Consider the following 21,620-nt stretch of genomic DNA (forward strand, 5'->3'; position numbering starts at 1 on the left):
AGACTCAGCCCGCGATGGCTGAGGACGCAAGTGGGGAGAGTTGCCTTTAAAAGGAGGGTGACCCCCTTGAAAGGCAACCATGTCTTCGCGCTCCCTTATGCATCGCGTCTTTCCACCTTCCGAGCCCCCGGATGGGGAACACTCGCGATCCTTCCGCCTTGTCATTGGAGGAATGCAACTTCGCGGAAGTTGGTACCTTTCAGCCATCGTTCGGCTTCAAGGATTTTCATCAGGCAGCCCGGCCGCATCCCCTCGCCGGTGGTCACCCAAGACGGTGACCACCAGCTCTTGGGTGGGGAGAGGCAAGCCGGGCTGCGATCTTGGTCCCGCCCTCAGCTTCAAGGATCTTCATCATCCTTGCTGGGGCGGAGGCCGGGCTGAGCCGGAGCTCTACCTCCCGCGCGGGTTCGTGGGTCAGCCTCTCCCTCAGCATTCAGGGAGAGGGCGCTCGCCGGCCTAGCGGGAGGGTCGGACTCCAACAACGCGGGGCCGATCGGCGGCGAGCGTCGTCAGCTTCAGCGCGTTGGGCTCGCTGGCTCTGGCTCGGCTCCCGGTGCCCCCTCTCGTCGCAAGGGCGGTTGTCGCGCCGCGTGCACCGGAGGACCGCCCAAGACGTCGCGCTGCTAGGGCGACGTTCGTGTTCTGGGGCTATCCTGCCTTTGCCCCAGTACGGCGCCTCTGCACGGAGGTCGGTGCTCCGCTCGTCCGGGAGGATCCGAGTGGGGATCTGCCGGTGGGCAGACGGCTCCTATCGTCGGTGCTGAGGTGGCGGTGGCTGGAGAAGTCCTCGTCGCCGATGGGATCACCGCCACCATCCGCGCTCCGGGCCTCCGGTTCTTTGTACTTGTCCTCGCCCCTCGAGCGTAGACGTGGGCAAGGGCATTGTTGCAGCGGCGTCCGCCCTGAGGCCATTGTTGCTGCAGTTCGGCCACCCGGAGCGGAGGTCCTTGTCGCTGCTGCTGGAGCGGGCGACGGCGGGCGACCTGGAGCCTTATCGCCCCGCGGGCCCTCCAATGTGGGGGGTTGTTCGTACCCGCGGGGACGAAACTGGAGTTCCGTTTGTAATGGCACCTTGAGTGCCGGTGTTTGTTCATTATGGCTGTCGAGGCCTGAACGTGTATGTATTTTCGGCACGGAGCCGTGTTTTTTCCTCTTTTCGAGCACTAGGACTCGCCTGTCGGCTAACTGAACCGCTTAACCAAGTGTGAGTTGCCTCGTGCGAAGGTGACGAGTGAGGTATCCGTATCCCGGAGGCGTAGGAATCCCTCGGCTCGGTCGGCCTTGCCGCCCGAGGCTTCTCTTGCTTAGTTAAAGGAACCCCTCGGCCACCCTTCGATGAGCCGAAGCCGGAGGTAGCGGTGTCAGCATGGACAGGGGCAGAGTTGGCTCGAAAAGAAGATTTGGTCGGCCGGAGCCCGGCCGGGTCATCCGCTGGCGGGACCGACGCCAGAGTTGAGTTGCTGAGGCCACGAGCCGGGCTGATGTCCTCGGGGGACAGCTGGCTGAGGCTTCAGGGTGGCCGACCAAGCCGTCTGCTCGAGCCGGATTCCTGGAGAAGACCCTGGCAGCAATGGCCCAGGCGTGGTGCTGATGTCGTCCTTCGGAGTGGGGATCCTCCAATCGCGTCGCCGTCCGAGGCTAGGTCGGACCTCACCGAAGGTGTAGATGACGCCGAGGGTGCTGCTGCTCCCTTCAACTGTCAAGGTCCGAGCCTGCATGATCGGGTTATCTTGTAGTGCGCGTATGTTTTCTGCGGCCGCCGAGGCCCAAACATACTGTCGTCGTGTTGTAAAGCTGCGTTTCTTTTCCTCTTGTTTCGAGTATCTGGACTTTTTTGTCGGTAACAGAATTGTTTGTCCGAGCGAGAGTTACTTTTCACGGAAGGTGATGAGTGAGGTATCCGTATCCCGGAGGCGTAGGAATCCCTCGGCTCGGTCGGCCTTGTTGCTTACGTGTACTCTTACTCGTCCGTAGAATTCTGCTATCGATGTAGTCGAGAAGGCCCGAAAAATCGTTTTGACAGAAGAATTTTCGAGCGTGAAGACTTGTTCGGTCCACGGAATCACTTATCCGAGCGTGAGTTACTTATCGCAGAAGGTGATGAGTGAGGTATCCGTATCCCGGAGGCGTAGGAGTCCCTCGGCTCGGTAAGCCTTGGCTGCTTACGTGTACTCCGTCGTTTTCAGGATCCACTTTCGAAGTAGTCGAAAAGCATGAAAGACATTCTGGCAGAAAAGATCTTTTTCCGAAGAAAATTTTGATGCAGAGGGGGTTCCCCCCTTTTAGCCCCCGAGGGAGGGTCGGGCTTTGCCGAGGCAAGGCTGACCCTTCCTTGATGACTAGACTTTGTGCGTGAGCGAGTTGTATGAACGACTTGAAAGCATCTTAAGGGTAGAAGCGACGTAGCTGTCGGATGTTCCAAGCGTTGCTGTAGACCTCGCCTTGACTGTTGGCCAGCTCGTACGTTCTGGGCTTCAGAACCTTGGCGACGACGAACGACCCTTCCCAGGGAGGCGTGAGCTTGTGCCGCCCTCGGGCGTCTTGTCGCAGCCGAAGCACCAGGTCGCCCACCTGGAGGTCTCGGGACCGAACCCCTCGGGCGTGGTAGCGTCGCAGGGACTGCTGGTACCGCGCCGAGTGTAGTAAGGCCATGTCCCGAGCCTCTTCCAGCTGGTCCAGTGAGTCTTCTCGATTAGCTCGATTGCTTTGGTCGGCGTTGGCCCTCGTCCTCGGGGAACCGTATTCTAAGTCTGTGGGCAAGATGGCCTCGGCCCCATAGACTAGAAAGAACGGTGTGAAGCCCGTGGCTCGGCTCGGCGCCGTCCTCAGACTCCAGACCACCGAGGGGAGTTCCTTCATCCATCGTTTGCCGAACTTGTTGAGGTCGTTGTAGATCCACGGCTTGAGTCCTTGTAGAATCATGCCGTTGGCACGCTCTACTTGCCCATTCGTCATGGGGTGAGCCACGGCGGCCTAGTCCACCCGGATGTGGTGATCCTCACAGAAGTCTAGGAACTTTGTGCCGGTGAACAGGGTGCCGTTGTCGGTGATGATGGAGTTCGGGACCCCAAAGCGATGGATGATGTTGGTGAAGAATGCCACTGCTTGTTTGGACCTAATGCTGTTTAGAGGTCGGACCTCGATCCACTTGGAGAATTTGTTGATGGCGACCAGCAGGTGCGTGTAGCCCCCGGACGCCTTCTGCAAGGGACCGACGAGGTCCAGACCCTACACAACAAACGGCCAGGTGATGGGTATCGTCTGTAGAGCCTAAGCGGGTAGGTGTGTCTGCTTCGCATAGAACTGACACCCTTCGTAGGTGCGGACAATTCTAGTGGCGTCGGCCACCGCCGTTGGCCAGTAGAAACCTTGTCGGAGAGCGTTTCCAACAAGGGCTCGAGGCGCTGCGTGATGACCGCAAGCCCCCGAGTGTATTTCTTGCAAGAGCTCCTGGCCTTCAGCGATGGATATGCACCGCTGGAGGATGCCTGAGGGGCTGCGATGGTAGAGCTCCTTCCCGTCCCCCAGCAAGACGAACGACTTGGCACGCCGCGCTAACCGCCGAGCTTCGGCTCGGTCGAGGGGTAGCTCTCCTCGGTGGAGATATTGCAGGTACGGGGTCTGCTAGTTTCGATTAGGCGCGACCCCGCTTCGCTCCTCCTCGACGCGCAGTGCCTCACCCTCGGGGGCCGAGGGTGCCTCGGGCCGAGCCGAGGGTGCCTCGGGCCGAGCCGAGGGTGCCTCGGGCCGAGCCGAGGGTGCCTCAGGCTGGGCCGAGGGTGCCTCGGGCTCGGGAGCGTCGTCGGTCTTGACAGAGGGTTGATGCAGGTCTCGGGAGAAGATGTCCCGGGGAACCATTATTCGCCCCGAAGCTATCTTAGCTAGCTCATCCGCAGTCTCGTTGTAGCGTCGGGCGATGTGGTTGAGCTCGAGCCCGTTGAGAGCACCTAGAGGGGGGGGTGAATAGGTGATCCTGTAAAACTTCAAAACTTTAAGCCACAAAAACTTGTTAAGTGTTAGCACAAGTATGGCCAAGTGGCTAGAGAGGAGTCAAAACACAATAACCACAAGAAATCAATCACAGAGATGACACGGTGGTTATCCCGTGGTTCGGCCAAGTACAAAAACTTGCCTACTCCACGTTGTGGCGTCCCAATGGACGAGAGTTGCACTCAACTCCTCTCAAGTGATCCAATGATCAACTTGAATACCACAGTGTTCTTGCTTTTCTTTTCTCAATCCCGTTTGCGAGGAATCTCCACAACTTGGAGCCTCTCGCCCTTAAAAAAAATGTTCACAGAGAATCACGGAGCAAGGGAGGGATTAGCAACTCACACACAACACAAAGATCACAGCGAAAACACACACACAAGACCCAGACTTGAGCTCAAGAGACTAGCACACTAGAACGGAGCTCAAATCACTAGAATATCAAACAGGTGTGCAAGATTGATGTGTGAGTGATCAAGAGTGCTCAAGGAATGCTTGGTGTCACCCTCCATGCGCCTAGGGGTCCCTTTTATAGCCCCAAGGCAGCTAGGAGCCGTTGAGAACAAATCTGGAAGGCCATCTTTGCCTTCTGTCGTCGGGCGCACCGGACAGTCCGGTGCACACCGGACACTGTCCGGTGCCCGATTTATTTCCATAAACAGCGCAGCCGACCGTTGCCGACCGTTGCAGATCTGGCGCACCGGACAGTCCGGTGCACACCGGACAGTCCGGTGCCTCCTTCCGACCGTTGGCTCGGCCACGTGTCGCGCGCCGATCACGCGGCCGACCGTTGGCCCGGCCGACCGTTGGCTCACCGGACAGTCCGGTGCACACCGGACAGTCCGGTGAATTTTAGCCGAAGTCGCCGGAGAAAAACCCGAGAGCGGCTGGTTTGCTCCGCGCTGGTCTGGCGCACCGGACACTGTCCGGTGCACACCGGACAGTCCGGTGCCCCAGCCCGAAGCAGCCCTCCACTCCTCTTCTTCTTCCTGTTTCTAACACTTAGACAAGAATATTAGTACACAAAACCAATGTACTAAGGCTTAGAAACATACCTTAACTTGTGATTTGCACTTTGTTCATCCATGGGCATATTTTCACATTTAAGCACTTGTGTTTGCACTCAATCACCAAAATACTTAGAAATGGCCCAAAGGCACATTTCCCTTTCAATCTCCCCCTTTTTGGTGATTTATGCCAACACAACATAAAGCAAGTGGAACAAGTGCAAAACTACTTCAAATAAAAACTAACTTTGAGTTTTATTCAATTTTGACATATATGGATCATCCTTTGCCACCACTTGGTTTGTTTTTGCAAATCAAACTCAAATCTCTATCTCTAAGTCAAACACACATATTGAAGCATAAAGAGAGTCATTCCAAAGAATTTGACGACGGATTTCAAAAACTCCCCCTTTTTCCCATAATCAACATTTCTCCCCACAAGAAGCCAACTTTTGACAAAAGAGACAATACAAGAGTTTTGACAAACCAAAAGCTCTATTATACTTTTTCAAAATTTCTCAAGTTGGTAGCTGATCCATTTATTGCTTTGGCCTTTATTTTCTCCCCCTTTGGCATCAAGCACCAAAACGGGATCAATCTTGGCCCTTTTAACCCCATTGCCTCACCAAAGTCTTCAATTAAGAGCAAATGGCAATAAGATTTCATGAGATGAACTTGGAATTAGTTACCCTCTCATCGGAGTGCAGTGGAAGTCTTTCATGGTCCAAGTCCACCTTTTCCCTTTCAATCCTCCTTCGAGACTAAATTATCAAACTCAAGCACATGGTTAGTCTCAAAGGGTCAAGTTGTAACACATCTCCCCCTAAACATGTGCATCACTTTGCAACGGACTTGTGAGGTCCAGGGAGTGTTTGTACAACTTGAGCACCACAATAAGCAACAAAATGCAGAATGAACATGATCAAAGGCATAAACACATGTATGCTACAATTCAATCCAAGTTCCGCGAATCTAAGACATTTAGCTCACTACGCAGCCTGCAAAAGGTCTTCTCATCTAGAGGCTTGGTAAAGATATCGGCTAGCTGGTTCTCGGTGCTAACGTGAAACACTTCGATATCTCCCTTTTGCTGGTGGTCTCTCAAAAAGTGATGCCGGATGTCTATGTGCTTTGTGCGGCTGTGTTCAACAGGATTTTCCGCCATGCGGATAGCACTCTCGTTATCACATAGGAGTGGGACTTTGCTCAGATTGTAGCCAAAGTCCCGGAGGGTTTGCCTCATCCAAAGTAGTTGCGCGCAACACTGTCCTGCGGCAACATACTCGGCCTCAGCGGTGGATAGGGCAACGGAAGTTTGTTTCTTAGAATTCCATGACACCAGGGACCTTCCTAAGAATTGGCACGTCCCCGATGTACTCTTCCTATCAACCTTACATCCAGCATAGTCGGAGTCTGAGTATCCAACCAAGTCAAAGGTAGACCCCTTTGGATACTAGAGTCCGAAGCAAGGCGTAGCAACTAGATATCTAAGAATTCGCTTCACCGCCACTAAGTGACACTCCTTAGGATCGGATTGAAATCTAGCACACATGCATACGCTAAGCATAATATCCGGTCTACTAGCACATAGATAAAGTAAAGACCCTATCATTGACCGGTATGCCTTTTGATCAACGGACTTACCTCCTTTGTTGAGGTCTGTGTGTCCGTCGGTTCCCATCGGCGTCTTTGCGGGCTTGGCGTCCTTCATCCCAAACCTCTTTAGCAAGTCTTGCGTGTACTTCGTTTGGGAGATGAAGGTGCCATCCTTGAGTTGCTTCACTTGGAACCCAAGGAAGTAGTTCAACTCGCCCATCATCGACATCTCGAATTTCTGCGTCATCACCCTGCTAAACTCTTCACAAGACTTTTGGTTAGTAGAACCAAATATTATGTCATCGACATAAATTTGGCACACAAACAAATCACCATTACAAGTCTTAGTAAAAAGAGTTGGATCGGCTTTCCCAACCTTGAAAGCATTAGCAACTAAGAAATCTCTAAGGCATTCATACCATGCTCTTGGGGCTTGCTTAAGTCCATAGAGCGCCTTAGAGAGCTTACACACATGGTCGGGGAACCGATCATCCTCGAAGCCAGGGGGTTGCTCTACGTACACCTGCTCCTTGATTGGCCCGTTGAGGAAAGCGCTCTTCACATCCATTTGGTACAACCTGAAAGAATGGTGAGCGGCATATGCTAGCAAGATTCGAATTGACTCTAGCCTAGCCACAGGAGCAAAAGTCTCCTCGAAATCCAAACCTGCGACTTGGGCATAACCTTTTGCCACAAGTCGAGCCTTGTTTCTCGTCACCACCCCGTGCTCGTCCTGTTTGTTGTGGAACACCCACTTGGTTCCCACAACATTTTGCTTTGGACGAGGCACCAGCGTCCAAACTTCATTTCTCTTGAAGTTGTTGAGCTCCTCCTGCATGGCCAGCACCCAGTCCGGATCTAGCAAGGCCTCCTCTACCCTGAAAGGCTCAATAGAAGAGACAAAGGAGTAATGCTCACAAAAATTAACTAATCGAGAACGAGTAGTTACTCCCTTGCTAATGTCACCCAGAATTTGGTCGACGGGATGATCCCTTTGAATCATCGCTCGAACTTGAGTTGGAGGTGCCGGTTGCGCATCTTCCTCCATCACATGATCATCTTGTGCTCCCCCTTGATCATCCGCCTCCTGTTGATGACCCTGTTCATCGTCTTGAGTTGGGGGATTCACCATAGTTGAGAAAGATGGTTGATCTTGTTCCTGTGGCCGCACTTCTCCAATCGCCATGGTTCGTATAGCGACCGTCGGAACATCTTCTTCATCTACATCATCACAATCAACAACTTGCTCTCTTGGAGAGCCATTAGTCTCATCAAATACAACATCGCTAGAGACTTCAACCAAACCCGATGATTTGTTGAAGACTCTATACGCCTTTGTATTTGAGTCATAACCTAACAAAAACCCTTCTACAGCTTTGGGAGCAAATTTAGAATTTCTACCCTTCTTCACTAGAATGTAGCACTTGCTCCCAAATACACGAAAGTAAGATACATTGGGTTTGTTACCGGTTAGAAGCTCATACGACGTCTTCTTGAGGAGGCGGTGAAGGTAGACCCTGTTGATGGCGTGGCAAGCCGTGTTCACGGCTTCCGACCAAAACCGCTCGGGGGTCTTGAACTCACCAAGCATGGTCCTTGCCATGTCGATTAGCGTCCTGTTCTTCCTCTCTACCACACCATTTTGCTGTGGTGTGTAGGGAGCGGAGAACTCATGCTTGATCCCTTCCTCCTCAAGGAACTCTTCCACTTGAAGGTTCTTGAACTCGGACCCGTTGTCGCTTCTTATCTTCTTCACCTTGAGCTCAAACTCATTTTGAGCTCTCCTGAGGAAGCGCTTGAGGGTCCCTTGGGTTTCAGACTTATCCTGCAAAAAGAACACCCAAGTGAAGCGGGAAAAGTCATCAACAATAACTAGACCATACTTACTCCCTCCTATGCTCAGATAGGCGACGGGTCCGAAGAGGTCCATATGCAGCAGCTCCAGGGGTCTTGAAGTGGTCATCACATTCTTGCTGTGATGTGCTCCTCCAACTTGTTTACCTGCTTGACAAGCTGCAGAAGGTCTATCTTTTTCGAATTGTACGTTAGTCAAACCTATCACGTGTTCTCCCTTTAGAAGCTTGTGAAGGTTCTTCATCCCCACATGTGCTAAGCGGCGATGCCACAGCCAGCCCATGCTAGTCTTAGCTATTAAGCATGCATCTAGACCGGCCTCCTCTTTTGCAAAATCAACTAAATAAAGTTTGCCGTCTAATACACCCTTAAAAGCTAGTGAACCATCACTTCTTCTAAAGACAGACACATCTACATTTGTAAATAGACAGTTATACCCCATGTTGCATAATTGACTAACAGATAGCAAATTATATCCCAAGGACTCAACTAAAAACACATTAGAAATTGAGTGCTCATTTGAGATTGCAATTTTACCTAATCCTTTTACCTTGCCTTGATTCCCATCACCGAATATAATTGAATCTTGGGAATCCTTATTCTTGACGTAGGAGGTGAACATCTTCTTCTCCCCCGTCATATGGTTTGTGCATCCGCTATCAATAATCCAGCTTGAACCCCCGGATGCATAAACCTGCAAGGCAAATTTAGGCTTGGGACTTAGGTACCCAACTCTTGTTGGGTCCTACAAGGTTAGCACAAATATTCTTAGGGACCCAAATGCAAGTTTTGTCTCCCTTGCATTTTGCCCCTAACTTCCTAGCAACTATCTTCCTATCCTTTCTACAAATAGCAAAGGAAGCATTTAAAGTACAATAAATTGTAGAAGGTTCATTTACTACTTTCCTAGGAGCATGAATAGTATTCTTTCTAGGCACATGATGAATAGCATTTCTCCTAGTCATATTTCTACCATGCATATAGGAAGAACTAGAAGCAGTCATGGCATAAGAATCATAGGCATGTGAATCAAAAGCATCATAACTTCTAAAAACATTTCTAGAATTTTTCCTATCATGATACAAAAAGGCATGGTTCTTTTTAGCACTAGTAGCCATAGGGGCCTTCCCTTTCTCCTTAGCGGGAATGGGAGCCTTATGGCTTGTTAAGTTCTTGGCTTCCCTTTTGAAGCCAAGTCCATCCTTAATTGAGGGGTGTCTACCAATAGTGTAGGCATCCCTTGCAAATTTTAGCTTATCAAATTCGTTTTTGCTAGCCTTAAGTTGAGCATTAAGACTAGCCACTTCATCATTCAATTTAGAAATTGAAACCAAGTGATCACTACAAGCATTAATATCAACATTCTTACACCTAGTGCAAATTTCAACATGTTCAACACAAGAGTTGGATTTTTGTGCTTCTACTAGTTTAGCATTTAAGTCATCATTAATGCTCTTTAATTTAGAAATTGAATCATGGCATGTGGACAATTCACAAGCAAGCATTTCATTTCTCTTAATTTCTAATGCAAGGGATTTTTGAGCCTCTACAAACTTATCATGTTCTTCGTACAAGAGATCCTCTTGCTTTTCTAGTAGCCTATTCTTATCATTTAAAGCATCAATCAATTCATTAATTTTGTCAATCTTAGATCTATCTAAACCTTTAAATAAGCATGAATAGTCTATTTCATCATCACTAGACTCATCCTCACTAGAAGAAGCATAAGTAGAGTTTCGAGTACTTACTTTCTTCTCCTTAGCCATGAGGCACATGTGATGCTCGTTGGGGAAGAGGGATGACTTGTTGAAGGCGGTGGCGGCGAGTCCTTCGTTGTCGGAGTCGGACGAGGAGCAATCCGAATCCCACTCCTTTCCAATATGAGCCTCGCCCTTTGCCTTCTTGTAATTCTTCTTCTTTTCCCATTTTCCACTCTTCTTTTCCTGGTCACTATCATTATCGGGACAATTAGCGATAAAGTGACCAATCTTACCACACTTGAAGCATGAGCGCTTCCCCTTCGTCTTGGTCTTGTTGGGATGCTCCTTGCGACCCCTTAACGCCGTCTTGAAGCGCTTAATGATGAGAGCCATTTCTTCATCATTAAGTCCGGCCGCCTCAATTTGCGCCACCTTGCTTGGTAGTGCCTCCTTGCTTCTCGATGCCTTGAGAGCAATGGGTTGAGGCTCGTGGATTGGACCGTTCAACGCGTCATCGACGTACCTTGCCTCCTTGATCATCATCCGCCCGCTTACAAATTTTCCAAGAATTTCTTCGGGCGACATTTTGGTGTACCTAGGATTCTCACGAATATTATTCACCAAATGAGGATCAAGAACGGTAAAGGACCTTAGCATTAGGCGGACGACGTCGTGGTCCGTCCATCGTGTGCTTCCATAGCTCCTTATCTTGTTGACAAGGGTTTTGAGCCGGTTGTATGTTTGAGTTGGCTCCTCTCCCCTTATCATAGCAAATCTTCCAAGTTCGCCCTCCACCAACTCCATCTTGGTGAGCATGGTGACGTCGTTGCCCTCGTGAGAGATCTTGAGGGTGTCCCATATCTGCTTGGCATTGTCCAAGCCGCTCACCTTATTGTATTCTTCCCTGCACAAAGATGCTAAAAGAACAGTAGTAGCTTGTGCATTTCTATGGATTTGTTCATTTATAAGCATAGGACTATCCGAGCTATCAAATTTCATTCCATTTTCTACCATCTCCCATATGCTTGGATGAAGAGAGAATAAGTGACTACGCATTTTGTGACTCCAAAATCCGTAGTCCTCCCCATCAAAGTGTGGAGGTTTGCCGAGAGGAATGGAAAGCAAGTGCGAATTCGAACTATGTGGAATACGAGAATAATCAAATGAAAAGTTCGAATTGACCGTCTTCCTGTAGTCGTTGTCGTCGTCCTTTTGGGAAGAAGAGGATTCGTCGCTGTCGTAGTAGACGATCTCCTTGATGCGCCTTGTCTTCTTCTTCTTCCCATCTTTACGTCTGTGGCCCGAGCCAGAGTCGTTGGATTTATCATCTTTTGGCTCGTTGACGAAGGACTCCTTTTCCTTGTCATTGATCACGATTCCCTTCCCCTTAGGATCCATCTCTTCGGGCGGTTAGTCCCTTTCTTGAAGAGAACGGCTCTGATACCAATTGAGAGCACCTAGAGGGGGGGTGAATAGGTGATCCTGTAAAACTTCAAAACTTTAAGCCACAAAAACTTGTTAAGTGTTAGCACAAGTATGGCCAAGTGGCTAGAGAGGAGTCAAAACACAATAACCACAAGAAATCAATCACAGAGATGACACGGTGGTTATCCCGTGGTTCGGCCAAGTACAAAAACTTGCCTACTCCACGTTGTGGCGTCCCAATGGACGAGAGTTGCACTCAACTCCTCTCAAGTGATCCAATGATCAACTTGAATACCACGGTGTTCTTGCTTTTCTTTTCTCAATCCCGTTTGCGAGGAATCTCCACAACTTGGAGCCTCTCGCCCTTAAAAAAAAATGTTCACAGAGAATCACGGAGCAAGGGAGGGATTAGCAACTCACACACAACACAAAGATCACAGCGAAAACACACACACAAGACCCAGACTTGAGCTCAAGAGACTAGCACACTAGAACGGAGCTCAAATCACTAGAATATCAAACAGGTGTGCAAGATTGATGTGTGAGTGATCAAGAGTGCTCAAGGAATGCTTGGTGTCACCCTCCATGCGCCTAGGGGTCCCTTTTATAGCCCCAAGGCAGCTAGGAGCCGTTGAGAACAAATCTGGAAGGCCATCTTTGCCTTCTGTCGTTGGGCGCACCGGACAGTCCGGTGCACACCGGACACTGTCCGGTGCCCGATTTATTTCCATAAACAGCGCAGCCGACCGTTGCCGACCGTTGCAGATCTGGCGCACCGGACAGTCCGGTGCACACCGGACAGTCCGGTGCCTCCTTCCGACCGTTGGCTCGGCCACGTGTCGCGCGCCGATCACGCGGCCGACCGTTGGCCCGGCCGACCGTTGGCTCACCGGACAGTCCGGTGCACACCGGACAGTCCGGTGAATTTTAGCCGAAGTCGCCGGAGAAAAACCCGAGAGCGGCTGGTTTGCTCCGCGCTGGTCTGGCGCACCGGACACTGTCCGGTGCACACCGGACAGTCCGGTGCCCCAGCCCGAAGCAGCCCTCCACTCCTCTTCTTCTTCCTGTTTCTAACACTTAGACAAGAATATTAGTACACAAAACCAATGTACTAAGGCTTAGAAACATACCTTAACTTGTGATTTGCACTTTGTTCATCCATGGGCATATTTTCACATTTAAGCACTTGTGTTTGCACTCAATCACCAAAATACTTAGAAATGGCCCAAAGGCACATTTCCCTTTCACCCGTAGAACTTGTCTTCCAGGCGCCGAACCTCATCGCAGTAGGCTTCCATCTTCGGGTCGCGGTAGTGGGAGTTCTTCATGACTTGGTCGATGACGAGCTGCGAGTCACCGCGAGCGTCGAGGCGTCGGACCCCCAGCTTGATGGCGATGCGCAATCCGTTGACCAGAGCCTCATACTCGGCCACATTGTTGGACGCTGGGAAGTGGAGGCGTAGTACGTAGCGTAGGTGCTTCCCGAGGGGCGAGATGAAGAGCAGGCCCGCGCCTGCCCCTGTCTTCATCAGCGACTCGTTGAAAAACATGGTCCAGAGTTCCGGTTGGATCGGAACTGTTGGGAGTTGGGTATCGACCCATTCAGCCACAAAGTCCACCAAGACTTGGGACTTGATGGCCTTCCGAGGGGCGAACGAGATTGTCTTGCCCATGATTTCCACCGCCCACTTTGCAATCCTACCCGAGGCCTCTCGGCACTAGATGATCTCCCCCAGGGGGAAGGATGACACCACAGTCACCGGATGAGACTCGAAGTAGTGTCGCAACTTCCGCCGCGTCAGGATCACCGCGTACAGCAGCTTCTGAATTTGTGGGTAGCGGATCTTGGTCTCGGACAGTACCTCACTGATGAAGTAGACTGGCCTCTGGACAGGCAATGCATGCCCCTCTTCTCGTCTCTCAACCACGATCGCGGCGCTAACCACCTGAGGGGTGGCGGCGACGTAGATCAAGACGGCTTCTCCGGCGGCGGGAGGCACCAAGATGGGCGCGCTCGTGAGGAGCGCTTTCAGGTTCCCGAGGGCTTCCTCGGCCTCAGGGGTCCAAGTGAAGCACTCGGCCTTCCTTAAGAGGCGGTACAGAGGCAGGCCTCTTTCGCCGAGGCGCGAGATGAAACGGCTTAGAGCCGCAAGGCATCCCGTGACCCTCTATACGCCTTTTAAGTCCTTGATGGGCCCCATGTTGGTGATGGCCGTGATTTTCTCCGGGTTGGCCTCGATGCCCCGCTCGGAGACGATGAACCCCAAGAGCATGCCTCGGGGGACCCCGAAGACACACTTCTCAGGATTGAGTTTTACGCCTTTCGCCTTGAGACACCGGAATGTCGTTTCAAGGTCGGAAAGGAGGTCGGAGGCTTTCCTCGTCTTGACTACGATGTCATCGACGTAGGCCTCGACCGTTCGACTAATGTGTCCGCCGAACACGTGGTTCGTGCATCGTTGGTACGTTGCACCCGCATTCCTCAAACCAAACGGCATGGTAACATAGCAGTACATGCCGAAGGGTGTGATGAAAGAAGTCGCGAGCTGGTTAGACTCTTTCATCCTGATCTGGTGATACCCTGAGTAGGCATCGAGGAAAGACAAGGTTTCACACCCAGCAGTGGAATCCACGATTTGATCGATGCGAGGCAGAGGGTAGGGAACTTTCGGACATGCTTTGTTTAGACCAGTGTAGTCTACACACATCCGCCATTTCCCTCCTTTCTTTCTCACAAGCACAGGGTTGGCAAGCCATTCGGGATGGAATACCTCTTTGATGAACCCTGCCGCCATTAGCTTGTGGATCTCCTCGCCTATGGCTCTGCACTTTTCCTCGTCGAATCAGCGCAGAGGCTGCTTCACGGGTCGGGCCCTAGCTCGGATATCCAGCGAGTGCTCGGCGACATCCCTCGGTATGCCGGGCATGTCCGAGGGACTCCACGCGAAAACGTCGGCGTTTGCGCAGAGAAAGTCGACGAGCACTGCTTCCTATTTGGGATCGAGCTCAGAGCCGATCCGGATCTGCTTGGAGGCGTCGTTGCTGGGGTCGAGAGGGACGGATTTAACCATCTCTGCTGGCTCGAAGTTGCCAGCATGGCGCTTCACGTCTGGCGCCTCCTTTGAGAGGCTCTCCAGGTCGGCGATGAGGGCCTCGGATTCGGCGAGGGCCTCGGCGTACTCCACGCACTCCACGTCGCATTCGTACGCGTGTCGTTACGTGGGGCCGACGGTGATGACCCCGTTGGGGCCCGATATCTTGAGCTTGAGATAGGTGTAGTTGGGGACGACCATGAACTTGGCGTAGCATGGTCTCCCCAGCACTACGTGGTAGGTTCCTCGAAACCCGACCACCTCGAACGTGAGGGTCTCCCTTTGGAAGTTGGAGGGCGTCCCAAAGCAGACGGGTAGATCGAGTTGTCCGAGGGGCTGGACACGTTTCCCGGGGATGATCCCGTGAAAAGGCGCAGCGCCTGCCCGGACCGAGGACAGATCGATCCGCAGGAGCCCGAGGGTCTCGGTGTAGATGATGTTGAGGCTGCTGCCTCCGTCCATGAGGACCTTGGTGAGCCTGACGTTGCCGATGACAGGGTCGACGACGAGCGGGTATTTCCCCAGGCTCGGCACGCGGTCGGGATGGTCGCCCTGGTCAAAGGTGATGGGCTTGTCGGACCAGTCTAGGTAGACTGGCGCCGCCACCATTACCGAGCAGACCTCCCTACGCTCTTGCTTGCGGTGCCGAGCCGAGGCGTTCGCCACTTGCCCACCGTAGATCATGAAGCAGTCGTGGACCTCGGGGAACTCTCCTGCCTTGTGATCCTCCTTCTTATCGTCGTCGCGGGCCCTGCCACCCTCTGCAGGTGGCCTGGCTTTGTGAAAGTGGCGCCGAAGCATGGCGCACTTCTCAAGGGTGTGCTTGACGGGCCCCTGATGATAGGGGCACGGCTCCTTGAGCATCTTGTCGAAGAGGTTGGTGCCCCCGGGAGGTTTCCGAGGGTTCTTGTACTCAGCAGCGGCGACAAGGTCCGCGTCGGCGGCGTCGCGTTTCGCTTGCGACTTCTTTTTGCCTTTCTTCTTGGTGCCGCGCTGAGTGGACGCCTCGGGGACATCCTCCAGCTGGCGGCCCTGGGGCTGCTTGTCCCTCCGGAAGATGGCCTCAACCGCCTCCTGGCCAGAGGCAAACTTGGTGGCAATGTCCATCAGCTCGCTCGCCCTGGTGGGGGTCTTGCGACCAAGCTTGCTCACCAGGTCGCGACAGGTGGTGCCGGCGAGGAACGCGCCGATGACATCCAAGTCAGTGACGTTGGGCAGCTCGGTACGCTGCTTCGAGAATCGCCGGATGTAGTCCCGGAGAGACTCTCTCGGCTGCTGGCGGTAGCTTCGGAGATCCCAGGAGTTCCCAGGGCGCACGTACGTGCCCTGGAAGTTACCATCGAAGGCTTGGACCAGGTCGTCCCAGTTGGAGATCTGCCCCGGAGGCAGGTGCTCCAGCCAGGCTCGAGCGGTATCGGAGAGGAACAGGGGGAGGTTGCGGATGATGAGGTTGTCATCGTCCGTTCCACCCAGGTGACAGGCCAGCCGGTAATCCGTGAGCCACAGTTCCGGCCTTGTCTCCCCCGAGTACTTTGTGATAGTAGTCGGGGTTCGGAACCGGGTCGGGAACGGCACCCGTCGTATGGCCCGGCTGAAAGCCTGTGGACCGGGTGGTTCGGGCGAGGGACTCCGATCCTCCCCGCTGTCGTAGCGTCCCCCATGCCTGGGGTGGTAGCCTCGGTGCACCCTCTCGTTGAGGTGGGTTCGACAGTTGCGGTGAGGGTGTTCGTTGCCGAGGCGACCCGGGGCCGCAGGCGCTGTGTTGCGCGTGCGCCCGGTATGGACCGAGGCTTCCCACATGAATCGGGAAGTCGCGGCGCGATGCTCCTAGGGGTAGCCCTACCTGCGGGAGGCAGAGCTTTCGGCCCGTCGGACCGCGGCATCCTCCAGGAGATTCTTGAGCTCTCCCTGGATACGTCGTCCTTCGGTGGTTGATGGCTCCGGCATCGCGCGGAGAAGTATTGCCGCTGCAGCCAGGTTCTGGCCGACCCCACTGGAAGTCGGTGGCGGCCTTGCCCTGATGTCATCGGCGATGCGGTGCTGGATGCCCTGGGGTAGATGACGCGCTTCTCCGGCCGGAGGTTGGCCCGCCCATTCCTGCCCGATGTCCCGGCGGAACGGCTCAAGCGTTCCTGCTCCCTCGTCGAGCCTGGCCTGCATCTCGCGGATTTGCTCGAGCTGTGGGTCAGGACCCCCCGCCAGGATGGGGACCACAGCTAGCTCCCAAAGGATGTCAACGCGAGGCGCAGGCCTAGAGGGATCACCGTTCTCCGGTATACCAAGATGGTTGCCTTCACCGGGACCCCCTAGATCGACGTGGAAACATTCACGACTTGGGCCGCAGTCCTCGTCGCCGAGGCTGCGGCTACCGTCGGAACAGTCGGAAAGGCAGTAGTCGCATGCGGTCATGAAGTCCCGCATGGCACTGGGGTTGCCAAGTCTAGAGAAATCCCAACAACAGTCGGGCTCGTCATCTTCCTCGGAACCCGAGGACCCGTAGGTCGAGACGGCTGTCAGCCGGTCCCAGGGTGACCGCATACGATACCCCAGAGGGTTTGGACTCGCCTTTACGAGAGCGTCCACCGAAGCGAAGTCGCTTGGTGGGTCGAGGCTGAATCCGAAAGGCATGAGATGGGAGTCGGTCGGTACCTCTTAGTCGACGGGCGGTGACGAAGTCACGTCAGGGGTAGACTGCACCGTCGTCTCAGGTACAAGGGTGACGCCCAGCAAGTCCCTCGCGAGCATGCTGGTGTCGTCTATCCGCTTGGAGTTGGCGTGTTGCGGGGAAACAGCGCTCATCTTCGTCTCAGACGCGAGGTTGATGCCCGACGTGTCCCCCATTGGGGCGTCGGCGCCGTCGACTCGCTTGACAGCCGATGAGGTGCCGCCTCCTGCTTGGCCTTGGTTGCCCCGCCTCCTCCTTCGTCGACGGGGGAGGCGACGGGATAAACCCGAATGTTGTTCTTCCGCCATGTGGGGAAGACATCGTCGGTTCCGCCGCCGGCGGGCGGGTTGTCGGCCGCCATTGTCGCCGTCGCGCGGCGGAGGAAGGAGTATCATGTCGTAGCTGTCGTCGAGGGACATGAACTCAAGACTCCCGAAACGGGAGCACCGTCCCGGGCTGGAAAGGTTGCTGGAGACTACCCATCTGGAGCTTGACGGGAAGCTGTTCGTCAACACGCAGCAGGCCCCTACCTGGCGCGCCAACTATTGGCGTTTCGAACCCGGGGGGTCCCTCGACCAACGAGTAAATTGTCACCGCGTGCCCTAGCCCAGATGGGTCGGCGCGAGACAGAGCGCGAAGGGGGGAGAGAAGCCGGAGGGAGACAGGCGTAAAAGGGGAAACCCGCGGCCTTCGTGTTTGTCCCGCGCCCAGGTCGGGTGTGCTTGCAGTAGGGGGTTACAAGCGTCCACGCGGGAGGGAGCGAGAGGCTTATGCGAGCGCCGTCCCGTCCTTCCCCGCGTGGCCAACCCTCTGTAAGAGGGCCCTGGACCTTCCTTTTATAGGCATAAGGAGAGGGTCCAGGTGTACAATGGGAGGTGTAGCAGTGTGCTAACGTGTCTAGCGGAGAAGAGCTAGTGCCCTAAGTACATGCCGTCGTGGCAGCCAGAGAGGTTTTGGCACCCTGTTCGTGTGATGTCGTGGCCGTCGGAGGAGCGCTGGGGCCTGGCGGAAGGACAGCTGTCGGGGCTATCGAGTCCTTGCTGAGGTCTCCTTGCTTCCGTAAGGGGGCTAAGAGCCGCCATCATCATGGAGCATGCGGGGCGCCATCATTACTTGTTTACCGGGGCGAGCCAGATGGGACGCCGGTCTTGTTCCCCGTAGCTAGAGCTAGCTAGGGGTAGGGTAATGATGGCCCCTCCTGTGACGTGGTCGGTCCGAGCCCTGGGTTGGGCGAGGCGGAGGCTCCTCCGAGGTCAAGGTCGAGTCTGTCTTCCGAGGCCGAGGTCAAGTCCGAGCCCCTGGGTCGGGTGAGACAGAGACCGTCGGCTGAGGCCAGGGCTGAGTCCGAGCCCTGGAGTCGGGCGAGGTGGAGTTCATCGTCTCCCGGGGCTGAGCCCGAGTCCGAGCCCTGGGGTCGGGCGAGGCGGAGTTCGTCGTCTTCCGGGGCTGAGCCCGAGTCCGAGCCCTGGGGTCGGGCGAGGCGGAGTTCGTCGTCTTCCGGGGCTGAGCCCGAGTCCGAGCCCTGGGTCGGGCGAGGCTGAGTTCGTCGTCTTCCGGGGCTGAGCCCGAGTCTGAGCCCTGGGTCGGGCGAGGCGGAGTTCGTCGTCTTCCGGGGCTGAGCCCGAGTCCGAGCCCTGGGTCGGGCGAGGCGGAGTCCGTCGTCTTCCGGGGCTGAGCCCGAGTCCGAGCCCTGGGTCGGGCGAGGCGGAGTTCGTCGTCTTCCGGGGCTGAGCCCGAGTCCGAGCCCTGGGTCGGGCGAGGCGGAGCTTCCTATGGCGCTCGAGGCCGGACTTAGCCGCTGTCAGCCTCACTCTGCCGAGTGGCGCAGCAATCGGAGCGGCGCAGGCGGCGCTGTCCTTTTGTCAGGCCGGTCAGTGGAGCGGTGAAGTGACTGCGGTCACTTCGGCTCTGTTGACTGAAGGGCGTGCGTCAGGATAAAGGTGTGAGGCCACCTTTGCATTAAATGCTCCTGCGATACGGTCGGTCGACGCGGCGATCGGGCCAAGGTTGCTTCTTGGCGAAGACTGGGCCTCGGGCGAGCCGAAGGTGTGTCCGTTGCTTGAGGGGGCCCTCGGGCGAGACGTGAATCCTTCGGGGTCGGCTGCCCTTGCCCGAGGCTGGGCTCGGGCGAGGCGAGATCGTGTCCCTTGAGTGGACCGAGCCTTGACTTAATCGCACCCATCAGGCCTTTGCAGCTTTGTGCTGATGGGGGTTACCAGCTGAGATTAGGAGTCTTGGGGGTACCCCTAATTATGGTCCCCGACAGTTATGCATCAAATGCGCACGGATATCGTGTTTTCAACAATACCACCAATCTTGTTGAAATAGCGATAGACGTGACATTTGATGAATCTAATGGCTCGCAAGGGCATGTTTCTAATGATTTTGCAGGAAATGAAGAACCACCTTGTGAGGCCATAAAGAAGCTTGCAATAGGTGAAGTGAGACCACAAGAAAAGAATGATGACGAAGGAACCTTTTGGATGACAAATGAGGTAATTAATGTGGGCGCAAAGGTGGCGGTTGATAAATCGTTCACCCAAGCAAACACATCAACATCAAGTCATCCAATCCTTGAAGAAGTTCATCAACCACAAGAGTTGCCAACAATTGTGGAAGATGAACCTGAAGTTGTTGTTAATGAAGTTCCTATTGAACAAGAGGGTGATGATGAAGGGAAAATTCAAAGACAACCATCAGTGCCTCATCCTCGGGTTCACCATACCATCCAAAGAGATCATCCAGTGGACAACATCCTTGGTAGCATCAAAAGAGGGGTAACAACTAGATTCCGTTTAGCATTTTTTTTGTGAATTTTACTCGTTTGTTTCCTCTCTTGAGCCACTTATGGTTGAAGAAGCACTGGGTGATCCAGATTGGATAATTGCAATGAAAGAGGAGTTAAATAACTTCACTCAGAATGAAGTCTGGTCCTTAGTTGAAAGACCTAAGCAAAATGTAATTGGAACCAAATGGGTTTTTAGAAATAAACAAGATGAGCATGGTGTTGTTACAAGAAACAAAGCACGGTTGGTTGCCCAAGGTTTCACTCAAGTGGAGGGACTTGACTTTGGCGAAACATATGCGCCGATAGCAAGGTTAGAATCAATAAGAATATTAATTGCCTATGCTACTAATCATGATTTCAAGTTGTATCAAATGGATGTCAAGAGTGCATTTCTAAATGGGCCACTACAAGAGTTGGTCTATGTGGAGCAACTACCGGGGTTTGAAGATCCAAGGAAGCCCAACCATGTTTTTCTTCTCAATAAAGTGCTCTACGGGCTTAAACAAGCCCCTAGAGCTTGGTATGAATGTCTCAAAGATTTCTTACTTAAAAATGGTTTTGAGATAGCAAATGCTGACTCTACCTTATTTACTCGCAAAGTCAATAATGAATTATTTGTCTGCCAAATATATGTCGATGACATTATATTTGGCAGTACTAACGAGAAATTTTGTGAAGAATTTAGTAAGGTAATGATGAACAGGTTTGAGATGTCTATGATGGGTGAGCTCAAGTTCTTTCTTGGATTTCAAGTCAAGCAATTAAGGGAAGGAACGTTCTTGTGTCAAACCAAATACACTCAAGATATGTTGAAAAAGTTTGGTATGGCAAAGGCAAAACCCATCAAGACTCCAATGGCATCAAATGGACATCTCGACCTAAATGAAGAAGGTAAACCGGTAGACCAAAAGCTATATAGATCAATGATAGGGTCAATGCTTTACTTGTGTGCATCTAGACCTGATATAATGTTAAGTGTATGCATGTGTGCTCGTTTTCAAGCACATCCAAAAGCATGTCATCTTGTAGCCATTAAGAGAATCCTAAGATACTTAGTCCACACCAAAAATCTAGGATTGTGGTATCCTAAAGGATCCTTTTTCGATTTACTTGGCTATTCTGACTCGGATTATGCCGGTTGCAAAGTAGATCGAAAAAGCACTACTGGCACTTGCCAATTCCTTGGGCGGTCCTTAGTGTCATGGAGTTCCAAGAAACAAAATTGTGTTGCACTTTCCAATGCAGAAGTTGAGTACATAGCAGCTGGTGCATGTTGTGCATAATTGTTATGGATGAAGCAAACCCTGAGAGATTTTGGTTGCGAGTTTAACAAAATTCCACGACTGTGTGACAATGAGAGTGCTATTAAACTTGCAAACAATCTTGTGCAACACTCTAGAACTAAACATATCGATATTAGACATCATTTCTTGAGAGACCATGAAGCCAAAGGAGATATCGAATTATTCCATGTAAGCACCGAAAATCAACTAGCCGATATCT

This window comes from Zea mays, chromosome 4, assembly GCF_902167145.1.
Source record: "Zea mays cultivar B73 chromosome 4, Zm-B73-REFERENCE-NAM-5.0, whole genome shotgun sequence".
Classification (NCBI taxonomy): domain Eukaryota; kingdom Viridiplantae; phylum Streptophyta; class Magnoliopsida; order Poales; family Poaceae; genus Zea; species Zea mays.